This window comes from Nycticebus coucang, chromosome 17 (genome assembly GCF_027406575.1).
Source record: "Nycticebus coucang isolate mNycCou1 chromosome 17, mNycCou1.pri, whole genome shotgun sequence".
Classification (NCBI taxonomy): Eukaryota; Metazoa; Chordata; class Mammalia; order Primates; family Lorisidae; genus Nycticebus; species Nycticebus coucang.
In genome coordinates this window covers 66104231-66125203 of record NC_069796.1, presented here as the reverse complement: position 1 = coordinate 66125203, position 20973 = coordinate 66104231, and the positions used below count along the sequence as shown (strand labels likewise).

At 38.3% G+C, this 20973-nt stretch overlaps 1 pseudogene across 1 annotated transcript; it reads right to left on the bottom strand.

Annotated features, from left to right (window-relative positions):
- Window positions 1-11866: 11866 nt before the first annotated feature.
- On the bottom strand, window positions 11867-12895 carry LOC128568858 (CCR4-NOT transcription complex subunit 7-like; annotated as a pseudogene). Its single transcript, XR_008375236.1, has one exon. The product of XR_008375236.1 is annotated as a CCR4-NOT transcription complex subunit 7-like (transcript).
- Between the last annotated feature and the right edge of the window lie 8078 nt (window positions 12896-20973).

The window sequence follows — 20973 nt, the reverse complement described above, 5'->3', positions numbered from 1 at the left end:
TATGAGCTACAATGACATCATGGTACTCAACCCAGAGCAACTGAATGAGACTCTGTCTTAAAAAAAGAAAACATCTTACAAGGGTATATGTGAAACTTGGTAAACGGTCTGTGAAGCTAGTGAATGATGCCCCATGATCATATCAATGTAGACAGCTATGATTTAATAAAACAAACAAACAAACAAACAACAACAACAAAAAAAAACATAAAAACGAGGTGGCCAACATAGAGAATATTTGTTAAGTGTTTAGTAAAATTTTGTAATGAATATTTTCTAAATAAAGATACAGTTAGCTATAATTTCCTATTTCCCCTATGTATGGCAACTTTATGGGAGACCTTTCGAACAGTCTGTAGTTATTTTTGTTAGGTCTTATCTTTTAGTCTTCCTAGGCTGGGTATAATTAGTATACACTAAAATTATATAGTTGTCTATATTTGTTTATTTACTGTTACTGGTGACTTTGATACCTTTATATGATTCCTTATTGTTCATTAGTGTTCTTTACTTTTATACTAAAGAACTCCTTCTAGCATATCTTGTAGGAAGGTCTTGGTTTGATGAAAATCCTTCAGTTTTTTTTTTTGTCTGAAAAAATATTTCTCCTCATGTTTGTAGAATATTTTTGCAAAATATAAATATTCTAAAGTTAAGTTTCTTTTCCTTCATCACTTTGAATATGTCATGTTACTTTCTTTTGGTCTACGAGGTTTCCACTGAGAAGTCTGGGCCAGACATATTGGAGCTTCTTTATATGTTATTTTTTTATTTTTTCTTACTTTCCTTAGGACCTTTGGCAGGTTAATTATTAAATGTTTTGAGACAATCTGCTTGGTGTTCTATCATGTTCTTCTACCTGAATAATATCTTTCTCTACATTTAGATTGTTCTCTGTTAGTATGCATTATTTTTTTGAACATACTAGATGTTTTCTACCCCAATAGCTCTCTCTGCCTCCTCTTTAAGGCCTATAACCCTTAGATTTGCTCTTTTAAGGGTACGTTTTAGATCTTGTAGGCGTGTTTCCTTCTCTTTTTTTTCTTTTTTCTCTTCTGACTGTGCATTTTTGTGTAGCGTGTCTTCGAGCTCAATAATTCTTTCCTCTGCTTGGTCAAGTCTGTTGTTGAGCGACTACGATGAACTTCTTAGTTTGTCAATTGAATTCTCAAGCTTTAGGATTTCTGCTTTTGTTTTTTTTTTTGAATTATTTCAATTTCTTTGTTAAATTTCTCTGATAGGCTTCTGAATTCCTTTTCTGTGTTGCCTTAAAGTTCATTGAACTTCTTCAGGGTAGCTATTTTGAATTCTTTGTTTGAAAGTTCATCTTCATCTCTCCAGAATTGGTGATTGATAGTTCATTTGATGAGGTCATGTTTTCCTGGATGTCCTTGATGCTTGTGGATGTTTATCAATGTCTGGGCATTGAAGATTTAGAAATTGATTCTAATCTTCACAGTCTAGGTTTGTTTGAACCCATCCCTCTTGAGAAGGCTTTCCAAAGAGTCAATTTTCCATTGAGTGTTGTGATTTTGGTCACTGTAGCTGAATTAGCACTGGGGGTGCCCCAAGCGCCATAATAGTGTTGCAGTCTCCTGATGGTGTTTCCTTAGTGGACTTGGGTAAGATAGAGGAGAATTCCCTGGATTACCATGCAAAATCTCTCACTCTCATCCTTCCCTCTCTGTGTTGAGGTGCCAGGCTTGGGGAGGAATTATGTGGGCATTCCCTCATGGCCCCCTACAGCTGGGCCTTTCCCTGGTAACACATGAAGTCAAGTCAGTCTCACCCAAAGCCTGTGGTGTTTGCTGCCTGGCTACCTCTCATGTCTATTCAAAACCCAAGGGATGGACAGTGCCTGTGGTTCAGTGAGTAGGGCACCGGCCCCATATCCCGGGGGTGGTGGGATTGAACCTGGTCCCAGCCAAACTGCCAAACTGCAACAACGACAAAAACAAGAAAAAGAATAGCTGGGCATTATGGCTAGAGCCTGTAGTCCCAGCTACTTGGGAGAATGAGGCAAGACAATCGCCTAAGTCCAAAAGCTGGAGGTTACTGTGAGCTATGACACCACAGCACTCTACCGAGGGCAACAAAGTGAGTCTCTGTCTCAAAAAAAAAAAAAAAAAAAAACAAAACAAAACTCAAGGGCTGTTTAGTCAGCAGGTATTGAATTCTGCTAGGACTTGGTCCTTCCCTTCATGTTTTCTTGTAGCCCAGGGTGGATGGATCTGTAATGCCATCTAAGAACTAAGGCCTCAAATCAAGGGCTTCAGGAATCTATTTGGTACTTTATCTTATTGTGGCTGAGCTGGTAATCAAGTTGTAAAAAAAGATCCTCTGAACTCTTCCCTTTGACTTTCCCAAGTGCATGAAGATGCTTGAGCTCCACTGCCAAGAGTTGGGGAGGGGTGACACAGGCACTTGCTGCATCATGTACAGGTCAAATCCATTGGCTCTGAGCCAGCACAGCTACAGAAATTGCCTAAGGATTGCAACTTTAGTGGCCTGTCTAAAAATTGTAATCCAGGCCTCAGGCTGCTTTATGTCAGCCAAAGGGGGAGCTAACCATAACTTGGATTTTGAGGTGAAAGATTTCCCTGTAGCCAGGCTGGTCTTAATACTGCCCCTGTGGTCACCACCTGAATTCTGCCACATGCTGTGTTCTTCTGTGCCAGGAAGACCAAGTAGTCTGAGTTCCAATGCAAAGTCCCACAGTCACATCACTCTCCCTCCTCTGGACATACATATTCTCTTTGCACTCTGTGCAAATTCTAACGGAGGATGAGGGAGGACTGGTGTAGGAAATGCAAGATTGTCTTTTTTGCCCTCTTCAATGTCTCTTTTCTTGATACAATGTTTAAACCAGGTAGTATGTTTCTTATCTTGTTTTTGGTTTTTCTAAAGATGCTTGCTTGAGTGGACAGTTGTTGGATTTTGTGTTCGTGCAGAGGGACAATCACTATTGCAAGATGACTGATAGATGATGTTTAGTTTTAACCATCATCCTTGTTATTTTTTTTTTCATTTCTTCAATTTAAAATAATTCTTAAACCCTCCAAACTACGTGAAGTTATACACTTTCTTACCAAAAAAACACATCCTACTATCCTTTTACACTTTGTGTATAGAATTGTCTTTCTTATATCTAGCAGTTTCAAGTATACATAGTAACTGCAATGTAAACTCCTAGAGGTAGTGAAAAACCTAGGGAGTAAGTAAATTGACACAGCAGTGGTGGGGAGATTGGGTGGATGCTTGAATGTTGTTCTGAGGCCTTATCATGGTCACTTGTCTACTCCTCAAATTCTTTTTTTTTTTTTTAAATAAGAAAACATTTCTGAAGCCTCTATTTACAAAAGCTTTAAAAACAACTAATACACTCTGTTTTGCAAATAATGTTTTGTTTAAAAAGGACCACCCTGTCACGGCATTATATGATGGACAAAGAATATACAAGGGAAACAAACCAATATGCCTAACATTTGGAGAATTGCTAATATTACTGATTGGAGAATTGCTAATATTGCTGATTGACGTGCAGGTAACACACATTATAACCTGTAGTCCATCATTTTGGGGCAGAGTTAATAATTACCAAAAAGTCTTCCTATACATGCTCTGGTCTGGTCACATATTCTGCCTGGCTAAATATTTCACAGTCTCTTATATATATAAAGAGATTGCAATATATATAAATAGATTGCAAAGATATACACAAAAAATAAGCAAGCATTACATTCCTCAGGTAATTTTACTAAGATATATATATCAATATATGTACATATTGTATTTTGTTGTTTTGCACCAAAAATTTCTACTATTTATCAAGGTAGCAACTATGAAAGCACAATTTTTTGTCTTCTAATTTAATTTTGTACAAAATATACCTAAAGACTGGTTATCTCTGGATTTTTTTTTTTTATTAAATCATAGCTGTGTACATTAATGTAATCATGGGGCACCATACACTAGTTTCATAGACTGTTTGACACATTTTCATCACACTGGTTAACATAGCCTTCCTGGCATTTTCTTAGTTATTGTGCTAAGACATTTACATTCCACATTTACTAAGTTTCACATATACCCTTGTAAGATGCACTGCTGGTGTAATCCCACCAATCCCCCTCTGTCTGCCCACCTCTCCCCTTCCTCCCCTCCTTTTCCCCTTCCCCATATTCTGAGGTTGTAACTGGGTTATAGCTTTCATGTGAAAGCCATAAATTAGTTTCATAGTAGCACTGAGTACATTGGGTACTTTTTCTTCCATTCTTGAGATACTTTACTAAGAAGAATATGTTCCAGCTCCATCCATGTAAACATGAAAGAGGTAAAGCCTCCATCTTTCTTTAAGGCTGTACCACAATTTATTGATCCATTCGTGGATCGATGGGCACTTGGGCTTTTCCCATAACTTAGCAATTATGAATAGGGCTGCAATAAACATTCTGGTACAAGTATCTTTGTTGTGATGTGATTTTTGTTCTTCTGGGTATATGCCTAGTAGAGGAATTATAGGATTGAATGGCAGATCTATTTTTAGATCTCTAAATGTTCTCCATACATCTTTCCAAAAGGAATGTATTAATTTGGATTCCCACTAGCAGTGTAGAAGTGTTCCCTTTTCTCCACATCCAAGCCAACATCTGTGCTCTTGGGATTTCGTGATATAGGCTAGTTTTACTGGAGTTAGATGACATCTCAAAGTAGTTTTGATTTGCATTTCTCTGATGATTAAAGATAATGAGCATTTTTTCATATGTCTGTAGGCCATGTGCCTGTCTTCTTCAGAGAAGTTTCTTTTCAAATCCCTTGCGCAGCCTGCGATGCGATCACTTGTTCTTTTCTTGCTTATACGTTTGAGTTCTCTGTGGATTCTGGTTATTAAACCTTTGTTGGAGACATAACCTGCAAGTATCTTCTCCCATTCTGAGGGCTGTCTGCTTGCTTTATTTACTGTGTTCTTGGCTGTGTAGAAGCTTTTTAGTTTGATCAGGTCCCAGTAGTGTATTTTTGAAGCTGCTTCAATTGCCCCGGGAGTCTTCCTCATAAAATACTCACCCAGGCCAATTTCTTCAAGGGTTTTCCCTGCACTTTCTTCTAGTATTTTTATAGTTTCATGTCTTAAGTTTAAATCTTTAATCCAGTGAGAGTCTATCTTGGTTAAAGGTGAAAGGTGTGGTCCAGTTTCATTCTTCTGCAGGTTGTCAGCCAGTTCGCCCAGCACCATTTGTTAAATAGGGAATCTTTTCCCCACTGAATGTTTTTAATTGGCTTGTCAAAGATTAAATAATGGTAAGTAGCTGTATTCATCTCTTGGTTCTTTATTCTGTTCCAGACATCTACTTCTCTGTTTTTGTGCCAGTAACATGCTGTTATGATCACTATCAATTTGTAGTATAGTCTGAGGTCTGGTAGCGTAATTCCTCCTGCTTTGTTTTTATTTCTGAGTAATGTCTTGGCTATTCAAGGTTTTTTTCTGATTCCATATAAAACGAAGTATTGTTTTTTGAAGATCTATAAAGTATGACAGTTGAGCTTTAATAGGGATTGCGTTAAAATTATATATTACTTTGGGTAGTATGGACATTTTAACGATGTTGATTCTTCCCAGCATGCTATGTTTTTCCATTTGTTAACATTTTCAGCTATTTCTTTTCTTAGAGTTTCATAGTTCTCTTTAAAGAGATCTTTCACGTCCTTTGTTAGATAAACTCCCAAATATTTCATCTTCTTTGGCACTACTGTGAATGGGATAGAGTCCTTAACTGCTTTTTCAACTTGACTATTGTTGGTTTATATAAAGGCTACCGATTGATGAAGGTTGATTTTGTAACCTGAGACGCTGCTATATTCCTTGATCACTTCTAAGAGTTTTAAAGTAAAATCCCTCGTGTTTTCCAGATATACAATCATATTATCTGCAAAGAGCGAAAGTTCGATCTCTTCTGACCCTATATTGATACCCTTGATTGCCTTTTTTTCCCTAATTGTGGTGGCTAAAACTTCCATTACAATGTTAAAGAGCAATGGAGACAATGGGCAGAATTGTCTGGTTCCTGATATGAGTGGAAATGATTCCAATTTAACTCCATTCAATATGATATTGGCTGTGGGTTTGCTGTAGATGGCCTCTATCAGTTTAAGAAATGTCCCTTCTATACCAATTTTGTTAAGTGTTCTGATCATGCAGGGATTCTGGATATTATCGAAAGCTTTTTCTGCATCAATTGAGAGACTCATATGGTGTTTGTTGTTTAATTTGTTTATGTGCTGAATTATACTTACAGATTTATGGATATTGAACCAGCCTTGAGACCCTGGGATAAAACCAACTTGGTCATGATGTATAATTTGTTTGATGTGTTGCTGGATTCTGTTTGTTAGGATCTTGTTGAATATTTTTGCATCTATATTCATTAGTGATATTGGTCTATAATTTTCTTTTCTTATTGGGTCTTTTCCTGGTTTGGGGATCAGCGTGATGTTTGCTTCAAAGAATGTGTTGAGTAGTCTTCCTTCTTTTTCTACCTTTGGAACAGGTTAAGTAATATAGGTACTAATTCCTCTTTAAAGGTTTGGTAGAATTCTGACATGAAACCATCTTGTCCTGGGCTTTTCTTTTTAGGGAGGTTTTGTATGGGTGATGTTATTTCAGAACTTGATACAGGCCTGTTCCAAATTTCCACTTGATTCTGGCTAAGTCTCAGAAGGTGACGTGCTTCCAAGTATTGGTCAATTTCCTTCAGATTTTCATATTTCTGAGAATACAGTTTCTTGTAATATTCATTAAGGACTTTTTGGATTTCTGAGGAGTCTGTTGTTATTTCGTCTTTGTTGTTTCTGATTGATGAGATTAGAGATTTTACTCTTTTTTTCCTGATTAGGTTGGCCAGAGGTTTATCTATTTTATTGACCTTTCCGAAAAGCCAGCTTTTTGATTTATTGATCTATTGTATTATTCTTTTGTTTTCAATTTCATTTAATTCTGCTCTAATTTTGGTTATTTCTTTTCTTCTACTGGGTTTGGGGTTGGAATGTTCTTCCTTTTCTAGTTGCTTGAGATGTCCCATTAAGTTGTTAACTTCCTCTCTTTCCATTCTCTTGAGGAAGGCTTGCAGTGCTATAAATTTCCCTCTTAGGACTGCCTTTACAGTATCCCAAGAGGTTCTGATAATTCATGTCTTCATTCTCGTTTTGTTCCAAAAATTTGACAGTTTCATTCTGAATCTCATCTCTGACCCAGCTATCATTCAGCATAAGGTTATTTAACTTCCATGTTTTTGTATGAGTATGCAGATTTCTTTTGTTACTCAGCTCAACTTTTATTCCATGGTGGTCTGAGAAGATGCAAGGAATAATTTCTATTCCTTTAAATTTACTGAGGTTAGACTTGTGACCTAAGATGTGATAGATTTTGGAATAAGTTACGTGGGCTGATGAGAAGTATATGTATTCAGTTTTTTGGGGATGAAATGTTCTGTAGATGTCTGCTAAATCCAAATGTTGGATGGCTAGGTTTAAATCTAAAATTTCTTTACTCATCTTCTTATTGGAGGATTGATCCAAGACTGCTAAAGGAGTGTTGAAATCTTCGACTATTATGGAGCTGGAGAAATCAAGTTGCTCATGTCTGTTAGAGTTTCTCTTATAAATTGAGGTGCATTCTGGTTGGGTGCATAGATATTAATAATTGAAATGTCATCATATTGAGTATTACCCTTAACAAATATGAAGTGACCATTTTTTTTTTGTGGAGAGAGAGTCTCACTTTACTGCCTTCGGTAGAGTGCCATGATGTCACAGGACTCACAGCAACCTCTAGCTCTTAGACTTCCGCAATTCTCCTGCGTTAGCCTCCCCAGCAGCTGGAATTAAAGACACCTGCCACAACACCTGGCTATTTTTTGGTTGCAGTTCAGCCGGGGCTGGCTTTGAACCCACCACCCTCAGTATATGGGGCTGGCGCCCTACTCACTGAGCTACAGGCACCACCTGAAGTTACCATTCTTATCCTTCCTTACTTTTGTTGTTGAAAGCCTATTGTATCTGCAAATAAAAATGCAACACCTGCTTTTTTCTGATTACCATTTGCCTGAAATATGTATGACCATCCTTTCACCCTGAGTAGATATTTGTCTTTTAAGGTAAGATGTGACTCTTGTATGCACAAAATATCTGGCCTGAGTTTTTGTATCCAGTCAGCTAACCTATACCTGTTTAGAGGACAGTTTAAGCTGTTCACATTAATGGAGAATATTGATAAGTCTGGTAAAATTTTGGGTATCAAGTTTTTCAAAAGTCCAGTGGACATTTTTAATCCTTTCGCCAGTGTGGAAGTTGGAGTTTGATGAAATGTTTCTGAGTGAGTTTACTTTTGTTGTAGAGGATTTGGTTGGTCATTATGGAGGATAGGTCTGAGAATATCCTGAAGAGCTGGTTTGGTTATGGCAAATTTCTTTAACATATGAATGTCATTAAAGTATTTAATTTCTCCATCATAAATGAAACTCAGTTTAGCTGGATACAGGATCCAGGGTTGAAAGTTATTTTGCTTTAGGAGATTAAAAGTCAGTGACCACCCTCTTCTGGCTTGAAAAGTTTCAGCATAGAGATCTGAAGTCATTCTAATAGTCTTCCCTTTGTATGTAATGGCTTTCTTATGTCTGGCTGCTTTGAGAATTTTCTCCTTCATATTAACTTTAGTGAAGTTAATTATTGTATGCCTGAGGGATGTCTTATTGGGGTTGAGTAGTGCTGGGGTTCTGAAGCTGTCTGCTATCTGAATTTTAGAATCTCTAGGCATGTCTGGAAAATTCTCTTTCATAATTTTATGGAGAAGGGCCTCTGTGCCTAGCGAGGCCACTTCATAGGTTTCAGGGATTCCAATGAGTCAGATATTAGCCTTATGCGAATTATCCCAGAGCTCTCTGAAAGAATGATCCATTTTTGCTCTCCATTTCTCTTCCTCTTTGAGAGTTTGGGAGCATTCAAAGGCTTTGTCTTCCATGTCAGAAATCCTTTCTTCTGCTTGCTCCACTCTGTTACTCAGGGATTCTACTGTATTTTTCATATCTTTGATGGCTGCAAATTCTTGCTTCAGTGTGTCTAAGTCTTTGGTGGTTTTGTCTTTAAATTCGTTAAATTCTTGAGACAACTTTTGAATTTCTCCTCGAATTCGTAATTCCGACTTTTGAATTGCTGCTTGAAGTTCTAATTCCAAATTTTCTTCCACTTTATTAATCTTGTTTGCATTCCAAATTCTGAATTCGATTTCTGACATCTCAGCAGTTGTTTATGAATGGGATCTTCAATTGCATCTGCCATATCTTTCCTTGGGGGGATTGATCTATTCTGGTTATTCATGTTACCAGAGTTTTTCCACTGATTTCACCCCATGATTGTTTTACTCCCTTTGATTTTTCACCTGGAGCTTTGTCGAGGACCCATACAGTGCCATGGCCTGAGAAACTGGGGCCCTGTTTGGTGTGGTGGGGTTAAGTGGTTCTGTCTTGTTTTCAGCTGGTTTCTGTTCCACCCTAGTGAAACAGTTACTCTGGGTTGAAGTCTCAGCTGTGGAGAAATACCAGCAATAATGTCACCCCACCCACCACAGGAAATTGGAAAAGGAAAATCAAACTTTCCGACAACCACACACCCAGCGTGCCACCTGTATAGTCCCCAGGCCATTGGCTCAGTTCAAAAGGTCCATATCAATTGTCTCAGTCAGCACCTGTCTCGGGTGGGAGAGTTTAAGAGGTCTCTGGGAACTGGATCACAGGGGTCTGGTGACTACTCTAATATGGCTTGCTCCAGTGCTGCGTGGAGTCAGGAGGAGGCACCCAGCCAATAGATCAGTGTGGGAAGGTTGATGCCTCCTTCCCCATCTTGCACCTCTGTCACACTCAGTCACTGATAGCCCTGCAGTTGGCTGACCCAGTTGCCTGTAGTGAACAGATACTCCAAGGGTTTGCACCTGCCTGAATCACAAGGAAATCTGCCAGGCCTCAGCACTCTGCCTCTATCTAGCAGGAGAAGGTGAGGCCTGACAGCCTCGGGTGCTTGGTGAAGGTTGGGGGGTGTTCACTCAGGTTGAACTCTGCTCCTGATTGATGTTACTGACAGAACCGAACAGAACTGCTAAATTCTCCTGCAGAAGAGAAGCTGTTTTGAGTTCCAAAGCCCTGTCTTTGCTCCTGCTGGTTTGTATTAGGTTATCTGTCAGTTCTATCCTTCTGCCTTCTTTTGTCTATAGGCTGACGATCCCCTGAGGGCCAGGTGCGTCTTAGGCTCAGTAAAGCAGCCCTCTGGGTCAGCCCCACCCTGGGAGCTTCCCAGGTCTGTGAGTTGGTACCACCTCAGGCAAATCTTTTATCATTGGTTGTTGTCAGCCTCCTCTGGTTGCCCAGGGAGACAGGGGGTGTGGCTTCAGAATATCTGGGAGTGAGCCATATTGCTGCTAAAAGACGTCTGCTGTTCCGAGCCTCAGGGAACTGCTGCTCTGGTGTGGTTCCCTCTCAGCCCACTGTCCTCTCCTCACTCCCGTGCCCCAGAGTCAGCACTGACCAGCTGCAGATTAGGCACTGTCCACACCCCTCAAAAAATCACCCAAGAATCTGGACTCCTGGGGGACAGGCTTCTAGACCTCAGAGTGAGAGTGGAGGGGAGTGCTGGGAGCTCAGAGTTGCAGGTAGAGAATATATACAGTTTTACACAGTTTATGCCTGGCAGGAGAATGCCATTGCACCCTAGTAGGGGAGGCAGGTCCAGTTTTTGGAGGGTCTCTCCTGTGGAGTGTAGTGAGAGGACCTTTGAACTCTGCCCATTTGTTTGTGGGGCACTCCAAGCAGTTCTCATGGGGGAGGGGACTCCCATCTGCGTGGTGATGGATTTTTTACCTTTTGTTTGTATCCTTGTGGTCACAGCTCACCTCAGCGGGGTTGATGTGCATTCTTCAACCTTCTTTCTTGGTGCAGCTCAAATCCACCAGGTTACTTGCTAATTTTTTTCCTTTAACTCTCCTTCTGGACAGGAGGCTCTGTGGAAAGCTGACTTCAGTCAGGAATCTTGTTTCCACCTTCTCCTTATCTCTGGATTTTAATGAAATTGAATATGAATCACCAAATCAAGTGCATCATAAGTATGACTATAAAGTAAAAAACAAGAGTAAACAGTGATGGAATAAAAAGAGGCAGTTAAGGGAAGTGGGCTATCATAAAATAACTGTAGCTTCAGTATCTCGAGTAACAGTTTCCTAGCAGATGTAAACATCCAATCACAAGGGATTTTTCCTGAAGTGTGTAAAGCTGGTTTGAAAATTCTTCAGTCACAGAGAAGCCTACACATGCCAGTTAGACACCAATAGACACTGGATGTGCTTGGGAAGATTAGGCACCAGGTACAGAAACAGCAGTTACTAAGCTCCTCAGTAATTTCTTGTCTTTGTTTTTGTTAGTCTTGCTGAGTTTGTACAATGAATGTGCTATATTCTGTGGGTCAAAAACAAGTAAATACTGTATAAAGTTGGCAGGGCATTTCTCCAGCTAATAGCAAGGAAAACCAAAATTTCTGATAAAACAGAGGATTTGAGTCAGAATCACTCTCTAAAGTACAAAATTGATGATCTGCAATCTCAAATAGTGAAAACTCCTGAAGACTGGAAGGGAGAGACATAAAACAGGGAAATAAATTACAGTCAGTGCTAGTTAATTTAGGAAAAGGGAAAAAATATGCCAAGCTCAAGTAAGTAAAGTTTTATCAAAATATTCAGTATGGTAGAGCTTTCTCCACTCTGTGTTACACATACCTGCTAACAAGTATATAAAATTAAGGCTAAATTTAATCTGAATATGTTTCTACTTATTAAGATCTGAGTTAGGAATGGTCATACTTAATACTGAAAGGCAGAAAATAAAATGGGCCATAAAAAGGAAAAAAGAAAGGTGCTGTCTACTGTTCAAGGATTCAACCATAGATAAAACCTATACACAAGCATGTGTGTAGCTCAAATAAAATAAAAACTAAAGGACTATTTCATGTCATGGCTGCTTATTGGCTTCCTCTTCATATGCATTCCCTGTGGCATTCTGTACATAGGATGAACCAGAACCAAGGCCATACAAATGACCACAATATTTGGCATCATCAATATGATCTTCAAAGAACATTTCTCTCATTTTGAAAAAGGCCATTCCTGTGAGCAATGAATCAGATCTTGCCTGATGTTGTGGTCCTATCCGTTCCAGCTCTAACTGTTCAGCAACTTCTTATAGTCCAACTTTAAGATTTTTGCAGCTCTTCATGAAGTACTTCACATCTTAAATGATAGGAAAAAATAATCGTAGGAACTCAAAGAAGTCAAGTTCTTCTTCAGGCAAGTTAGAGTTGGTCAGGATTTTGATTAGATAGCCAAAGTCATAACCATTACAAAATGACAACCACTTGACTCCTTCACAGAGGACCACTCCTGAAGTAATAAGAAGTTCTCAGAGTACTGGCTCTCAATTCCTTCCTCCTCCTGTTTCTTAAACTGGATATCAAATGTTTTTAGTAGTTCTATAGAGTCCTGGACATACATGTTCTCCTTCAAATTAAATTTAAAATTAAATTGCCAAGTTGAAGTTCCTGGAGGGTATTCTTGGTCATTCATAAATGTCAGTCCTAGCTGAATTATCTTTAACAAGTCTACATTACATCGCAATAGTTGGTACTGATAGTCAGCGTTGCTCCTGAATTCTCCAATGGGTCTTGCAACCACACCTGGAAACTCGGTGTCCATAGCAACGTAATTGTATTTTCGAATAACTTGATGAATTTTCTTCATCTCTTCATCCAGGTTGCAAGCCCAACCTTCACAAATTCTTTGGCTATCGTCTACAGTTGCTGCTGGCATAGTGAGGGCACAAGGGAGCCTAGATGCCAAGCATCAAAATGTTATATTTTATTGAAGATTTTTTCCTTAAAACACTTTGTCTTTTATTTATGTACTTGTGTCCTTGAGCTCGCACTTCTCCTCACCATAGAGGCAACACTTGGTGGCAGTGGTGGTGGCAGTAGCTGTGGAAGCAGGTGCCCCATAGACACCTCTCACCCAGTGAAGGGGAAAGGGGAGTGTGAGCTATGCCGCACAGTGCTGTGATGTTGAGGTGTCACTTTTTTCTGACTTGTCAAATTCTAAAGCCTCAAAACTAAAGACAAGCTCACGGTAATGTGTGTAAGCTTTGGAGAAGTTCCCCAATCAACCCTTCTAGGCTTAATAGGCAAATTAAGCAAGTATTTTTTTTTCTTTTTTTTTTTTATTGTTGGGAATTCATTGAGGGTACAATAAGCCAGATTACACTGATTGCAATTGTTAGGTAAAGTCCCTCTTGCAATCATGTCTTGCCCCCATAAAATGTGACACACACCAAGGAAATTAAGCAAGTATTTAAGGTATTACAGAAATAATAGTTTCATGACATTAAGCCATTGAGCTAAGAAAATATAAACTTGTCTGATCAATATGTTCAGGAAAAAAAGGTCTAAAATAAATTTTGAAGGTTTTATTTTATTCTATCAATAATTAAAAAAAATTTCACACCAATCTCACTAATGAATATAGATGCGAAAATTCTCAACAAAATCCTAGCCAACAGATTACAGCTTATCATCAAAAAAAAGTCATTCATCATGATCAAGTAGGCTTCATCCCAGGGATGCAAGGCTGGTTTAACATACGCAAGTCCGTAAATGTTATCCACCATATTAACAGAGGCAAAAATAAAGATCACATGATCCTCTCAATAGATGCAGAAAAAGCATTTGATAAAATCCAGCATCCTTTTCTAATTAGAACACTGAAGAGGATAGGCATAGGTGGCACATTTCTAAAACTGATTGAAGCTATCTATGACAAACCCACAGATAATATTTTACTGAATGGAGTAAAACTGAAAGCTTTTCCTCTTAGAACTGGAACCAGACAAGGTTTTCCTCTGTCACCTTTACTATTCAACATAGTGCTGGAAGTTCTAGCCAATACAATTGGCAAGACAAGGAAATAAAGGGAATCCAAATGGGAGCAGAGGAGGTCAAACTCTCCCTCTTTGCTGACGACATGATCTTATACTTAGAGAATCCCAAAGACTCCACCACAAGACTCCTAGAAGTCATCAAAAAATACAGTCATGTTTCAGGATATAAAATCAATGTCCACAAGTCAGTAGCCTTTGTATACACCAATAACAGTCAAGACGAGAAGCTAATTAAGGACACAACTCCCTTCACCATAGTTTCAAAGAAAATGAAATACCTAGGAATATACCGAATGAAGGAGGTGAAGGACCTCTATAAAGAAAATTATGAAATCCTCAGAAAGGAAATAGCAGAGGATATTAACAAATGGAAGAACATACCATGCTCATGGATGGGAAGAATCAACATTGTTAAAATGTCTATACTTCCCAAAGCAATCTACCTATTCAATGCCATTCCTATCAAAATACCAACATCATACTTTCAAGATTTGGAGAAAATCATTCTGCGTTTTGTATGGAACCAGAAAAAAACCCATATAGCTAAGGCAGTTCTTAGTAATAAAAATAAAGCTGGGGCATCAGCATACCAGATTTTAGTCTGTATTACAAAGCCATAGTGGTCAAGACAGCATGATACTGGCACAAAAACAGAGACATAGACACTTGGAATCAAATTGAAAACCAAGAAATGAAACTAATATCTTACACCTAATCTTCGATAAACCAAACAAGAACATACCTTGGGGGAAAGACTCCCTATTCAATAAATGGTGTTGGGAGAACTGGATGTCTACATGTAAAAGACTGAAACTGGACCCACACTTTTCCCCACTCACAAAAATTGATTCAAGATGGATAAAGGACTTAAATTTAAGGCATGAAACAATAAAAATCCTCAAAGAAAGCATAGGAAAAACACTGGAAGATATTGGCCTGGGGAAAGACTTCATGAAGAAGACTGCCATGGCAATTGCAACAACAACAAAAATAAACAATGGGACTTCATTAAACTGAAAAGCTTCTGTACAGCTAAGGAGACAATAACCAAAGCAACAACCTACACAATGGGAAAGGATATTTACATATTTTCAATCAGACAAAAGCTTGATAACTAGGATCTATAGAGAACTCAAATTAATCCACATGAAAAAAGCCAACAATCCCATATATCAATGGGCAAGAGACATGAATAGAACTTTCTCTAAAGATGACAGACGAATGGCTAACAAACACATGAAAAAATGTTCATCATCTCTATATGTTAGAGAAATGCAAATCAAAACAACCCTGAGATATCATCTAACCCCAGTGAGAATGGCCCACATCACAAAATCTCGAAACTGCAGATGCTGGCATGGATATGGAGAGAAGGGAACACTTTTACACTGCTGGTGGGACTGCAAACTAGTACAACCTTTCTGGAAGGAAGTATGGAGAAACCTCAAAGCCCTCAACCTAGACCTCCCATTTGATCCTGCAATCCCATTACTGGGCATCTACCTAGAAGGAAAAAAATCCTTTTATCATAAGGACACTTGTACTAGACTGTTTATTGCAGCTCAATTTACAATCACCAAAATGTGGAAACAGCCTAAATGCCCACCAACCCAGGAATGGATTAACAAGCTGTGGTATATGTATACCATGGAATACTATTCAGCTTTTAAAAAAAATGGAGACTTTACGTCCTTCGTATTAACCTGGATGGAAGTGGAAGACATTATTCTTAGTAAAGCATCACAAGAATGGAGAAGCATGAATCCTATGTACTCAATTTTGATATGAGGACAATTAATGACAATTAAGGTTATGGGAGGGAGGAAAAGCAGAAGGAGGGACAGAAAGAGGGGGTGGGCCTTGGTGTGTGTCACACTTTCTGGGGGCAAGACATGATTACAAGAGGGACTTTACCTAATAATTGCAATGAGTGTAACCTGGTTTATTGTACCCTCAATGAATCACCAACAATAAAAAAAAGAACAATTTTTATTTATTAAAAATTACTAAGGATACATGAGCTTTAATTTGGGGTAAAATAGTCTGATTTCCTTTACTCCCAAATCCACAACATTGCAGGAATCTTTTCTTCTGGCTTCCTCAGGAGTGCTGGAACCCCCTATGTAAGTGATGATCCATCTGGCCCTCTAAATAGAAAGAGAAGAGTCAGTAGTTTCTATGATTTAGGTTATTGCTTATACTATGGCAGTCAGTGAGTAACGGGATGGCTGTTACTTTTACTGTGGTCTGTTGTTTTATCTAGCTATTCCTAAATGTAGTAGCTTAGCGCTCTGAACCTCACCTCAGCTCTGTCCAGTCTCAACCCTTTGTATTTGTGATTGAGACCTTATTTAGAAATAGGATTTCTGCAGCAGTAATTAAGTTAGACTGAGGTCATACTGAATTAATGGCTATAAATCCAATAACTTGTGTCTTTTAAGAGAAAGAAGAGGGACATGTATTATTATAGTGAAATGTGAGAGGAAAGAGATAAATTGAGGAAGGAACTGGTTAAGCAAAAAGGATACAAAACTGAATGGTTTGGAAAAATCTCAGCTTATCTGTATTGCACGGAGAGGAAATGCACAGAAGAAAGACATAGAAACACACAAAAGGGAGACAGCTGTGTGAAGGCAAAGGAAGGCACAGAATGCTGAAAATTGTCAGCAACTATAGAAGATAGGAAGAGGTAAGGAAGGTTTCCTGAAGAGGAAGAATGGCCTTGCCTGTACCTTGATTTTGGATAGTAGTTTCCAGAACTATGTGAGAATATATTTCTATTGTTAAAGCTACTCGGTCTGTGGTAATTTGTTATAGGGACCCTAGAAAATAATACACCATTTAAGTTTATGACTTCATCATCTTCTGTCTACAGTGGTTCTCAACCTTCCTAATGCTGCAACCCTTTAATACAGTTCCTCATGTTGTGGTGACCCCAATCACAAAATTATTTTCGTTGCTACTTCATAACTGTAGTTTTTCTACTGTTATGCATTGTAATGTAAATATCGGATATGCAGGATGGTCTTAGGCGACCCCTGTGAAAGGGTCGTTTGACCCCCAAGGGTTTCATGACCCATAGGTTGAGAACCGCTGGTCTAGGCAAACAGACCTTGCTTTGTCTCTTTGAATGAAACTTTCTCTTCAGATTTTGAAATGTCAGTTTACCCTGCATTCTCAGTTCTCTGATGAATCCAAGAAAAGTCATCCATTTTTCAGTTTGTCTATTTGTCTAGCTGTTAAGGATGGATATGATGACTTTCAAACTTTCAGCACAGCAGAGCTAAACCTGAAGTTCATTTTGTCATCATTTTTATCTTTTTTTTCCTTTTGCCCTACTGAGATTTCTTTTCACCATTTGACAAATGCTCAGTGGAAGATGTGAGGTTGTTTACTGTAAGGTAAACATGAATACTCTATCAGGAATACTCTCTTACTTCTGCAGTTCTTGTCAATATCATACTTTTACATCAAGTCCTACACTAAAATGTCAGCTATTCTATGAAAGTTCAGGTTTCCCTTCTCTGTTTAGGTAGGGCAATTCTTTCTCTTTACCACCTTTGTTCACAATTCTTTGACAATTCATTGATTATAGTGCTCAAAAAATTGTATTATAGATATTTCCTCCCTCAGAAATAACACCCTTAGCATATTACATATATGTATATAAATATATTTGATGCTCTTGTCTCAATGATAATTGAACAATTTTTTTAAACTTGTTTTATATTTGTTTCTCACTTTAGAATATTTTAAAAGTGAACAAAATGTTGTTAGATGCTCTATTTCTATTCATATAGAAGAAAGAACAAATATTTTTGAGTGTTTGCTAAGTGCTAGGAATTACTCTAAAACTAGGGATATAAATAACAAGAGAAAATGTTCCCAGCCCCCTTGAAGTCTAAGGGTGGAAGCATATGTAGCACATTCATACGCATGCTAAATGATTACATAGATAGAAGCACTGTGAAAGAAATAACAGGAAATCAAGAATTAAGCAAACTGTATGTGTTAGGGCTAGACAGCATAGACTTCTCTTTGGATGTGAAATTTAAACCGAGATCTGAAGGATGAGAAGGAACAAAAGAGAGAATGTAAGAGTTGTAATTCAGCTTTCAGACTGGGAGATCACATGTATAGCAGGGAGGTAGAAGCAGTTTGAATTATTAAGCACTGTAAGCTCCTGAGTGAAGGACTTTCCCACATCTTTCTGTTCATGCCCTGTTCATGCCATGTGCACAGCGGCACATAGCTGGGAAGAAAGAGGGCTTAAGAGGAGGTTGGCATTTAGTAACTGCAGAATAGCTGTCAAATACCATACTGGACTCACTATTTCAGTTCCACAACAGCCTTGAAAGGCTTTATCACTCTTTTGTAGAAGAGGAAACTGAGCCTCAGAAAAGCCAGGTTTCTAATCCAAACCATAGAACTCATAAATGAAAGAGACAAGAAATGATCCCAGAGGCACATGACACCAAATTTCTTGCTATACTCATAGTTATATGTTGTTTTCAAACAATAAATAAATGAAAGCTGGAAAGCCTGGTAAATAGGGACATGTAAAACACCGTTATCCTAATGTGGATTTAGTCTTCATATTAAATATCTTTGGATTCTTTAAGTTATCTAAGTTTTATGCAGGTATATTGTTCTATATTGATTTTTCAATATTCTGTTTATTGTTAGTGAACTGGTGTTTACCAGACCTAGGATTGTCAGAAGCTCAGGTTTTCAAGGTAGATATTTATGACATAACAACAGGAGTAAAAATGTCAACCTGCAGACCACCATTAAGCCATGAGGTTTATAATCTAGCCCAGTCTAGGAATGTCTAGCTTTAGAATGAACAAAACAAAATGCAATTTTTTTTTTTTTGTTTTGAGACAGAGTCTCACTCTGCTGCCCAGGTTAGAGTGCTGTGGCATTATCATAGTTCTCAGCAACCTCAAACTCCTGGGCTCAAGTGATTCTCTTGTCTCAGCCTTCCAAGTAGCTAGAACTACAGGTGCCTGCCACTATACTTGGCTAGTTTTTCTATTTTAGTAGAGACAGAGTCTTACTCTTGCTCAGGCAGGTCTTGAATGTCTGAGCTCAAGCACTTCACACACCTCAATGTCTCAGAGTGTTAGGATTACAGATGTGAGCTGTAAATACATTTTGATTTAGAAAAAAGTATAGTGATATTTTATCCCAGGGGATTCTAAAATGTAAGAACCTTTTTCACTTATAGTCTCTTCAATTGATAGCCTTCTGTTTATCAGTATGGAAAAATGTTTCCTATTCAGTGATGGCAGAAGCATCTGTTTCTGTCATTTTGACTGTGCATCAACTTCATTTCACATACACAAATGATGTAAGCTTGTACAAAAAGAGCCCCTTCATGTAATTGACTTTGTATTAAGGGTTATGAAATGTTATTCTCCTAGACCTTGTTTTAGCTTTGAGCACATATCATGGCCAAAGACATGGAGTAGCTAATCTCTTTAGGGAAGGCCAAAGCCCATTTGCAGGTGTGTAGAAATATGGTGGTATATTTTTGATGCTAAACGGGGCAATGGTTAATTTGGTAGACAGAGCCCTGGGCTATGGTCAGAAAATGTGGTTGTAAGCTTTAGTTTCCTCTGAACAATTGTGTGAACTTGAGCAAGCTGTTTTGTATTCCTTATAGAATCCTGGAATCTGAGACATGAAGGCAGACATCTAGTGCAGGCCATTGTAATGTGTGGTCTACTATCAATGACACATGTGATGATTTTTAAGTGGTAATGTGACATAGCATTCAATAACTTTGAACCTCATAAGTTAAAAAGTTTTCTCTCCATTAATCTGATTTCCTCAAGAAGAAAAATTCTGAGTGTGATGCTAGGATCCTTATGACCACTCTAACACTTTGTAATTTTTTTTTTAAGGGGGAGGCTAAAGCTCAGAGTTTTTGACTAGAATATAGCTAACTAGACCACAATAACCATAATAAAACTAACTGGAGTGTGAACTCTGTGTGCTAGAGAAATAGCAAGAAATCCATGTGGCTAGATGGTGGTGCCTTGGTGGTGCCTGTGGCTCAGTGAGTAGGGCACTGGCCCCATATACCAAGGGTAGTGGGTTCAAACCCGGCCTCGGCCAAACTGCCAACAAAAAATAGCCGGGTGTTGTGGCGAGTACCTGTAGTCCCAGCTGCTCGGGAGGCTGAGGCAAGAGAATCGCGTAAGCCCAAAAGCTGGAGGTTGCTGTGAGCCGTGTGACGTCATGGCACTCTACGGGCGGCAAAGTGAGACTCTGTCTCTACAAAAAAAAAGAAAAAAATCCATGTGGCTAGATGTAAGTGAGCAAGGCAGACAATATAGCTAACTAGACTGTTTTGTTTTCAATATGTCATTTTTTGAATTACCTTCTGTTTGTGGCAAAAGCTACTGTTAATCAGTTACTTTCCAAGTTTTTCACTTAAAATATAACAATTTAAGTAATGAATGTATCAATTTAAATAAAATAACATTAGCAAATAATAGCAATGATGGTGTCATACATAACAATTATCATTCACTCATTTAATAAATAATGACCTACTATTGCTTATCTAGAGCAGAGGTTCTAGACCTTGAAGGATATGGTAATAAAGAAGATATAGATATGATCCTCTTTAGGAAGCTTAAAATTTAAGAGAAATGAAAAAACTGCAAAAAAATGAGTAAAAGTAAAATATTTCAGATTGTGATAAGTTATATGAAAACAGTAAAGCAGGGTAAGGGCATAGAGAGGGAAAGTATGTATGTATGTGTGTTCTATTTTACATAGTCAGGAACCAGTTTTCTTAAGAGGACTGGAATATATTGAAGAAGTAATTATGCAAAGATCTTGGGGAAGATGAATATAGCTAGAAGGAGTAATAATGTCAATACCTGAAGCAGGACAAGCTCTGTGTGCTAAAGAAATAGCAAAAAAGCCATGTGGTTATGTGTGA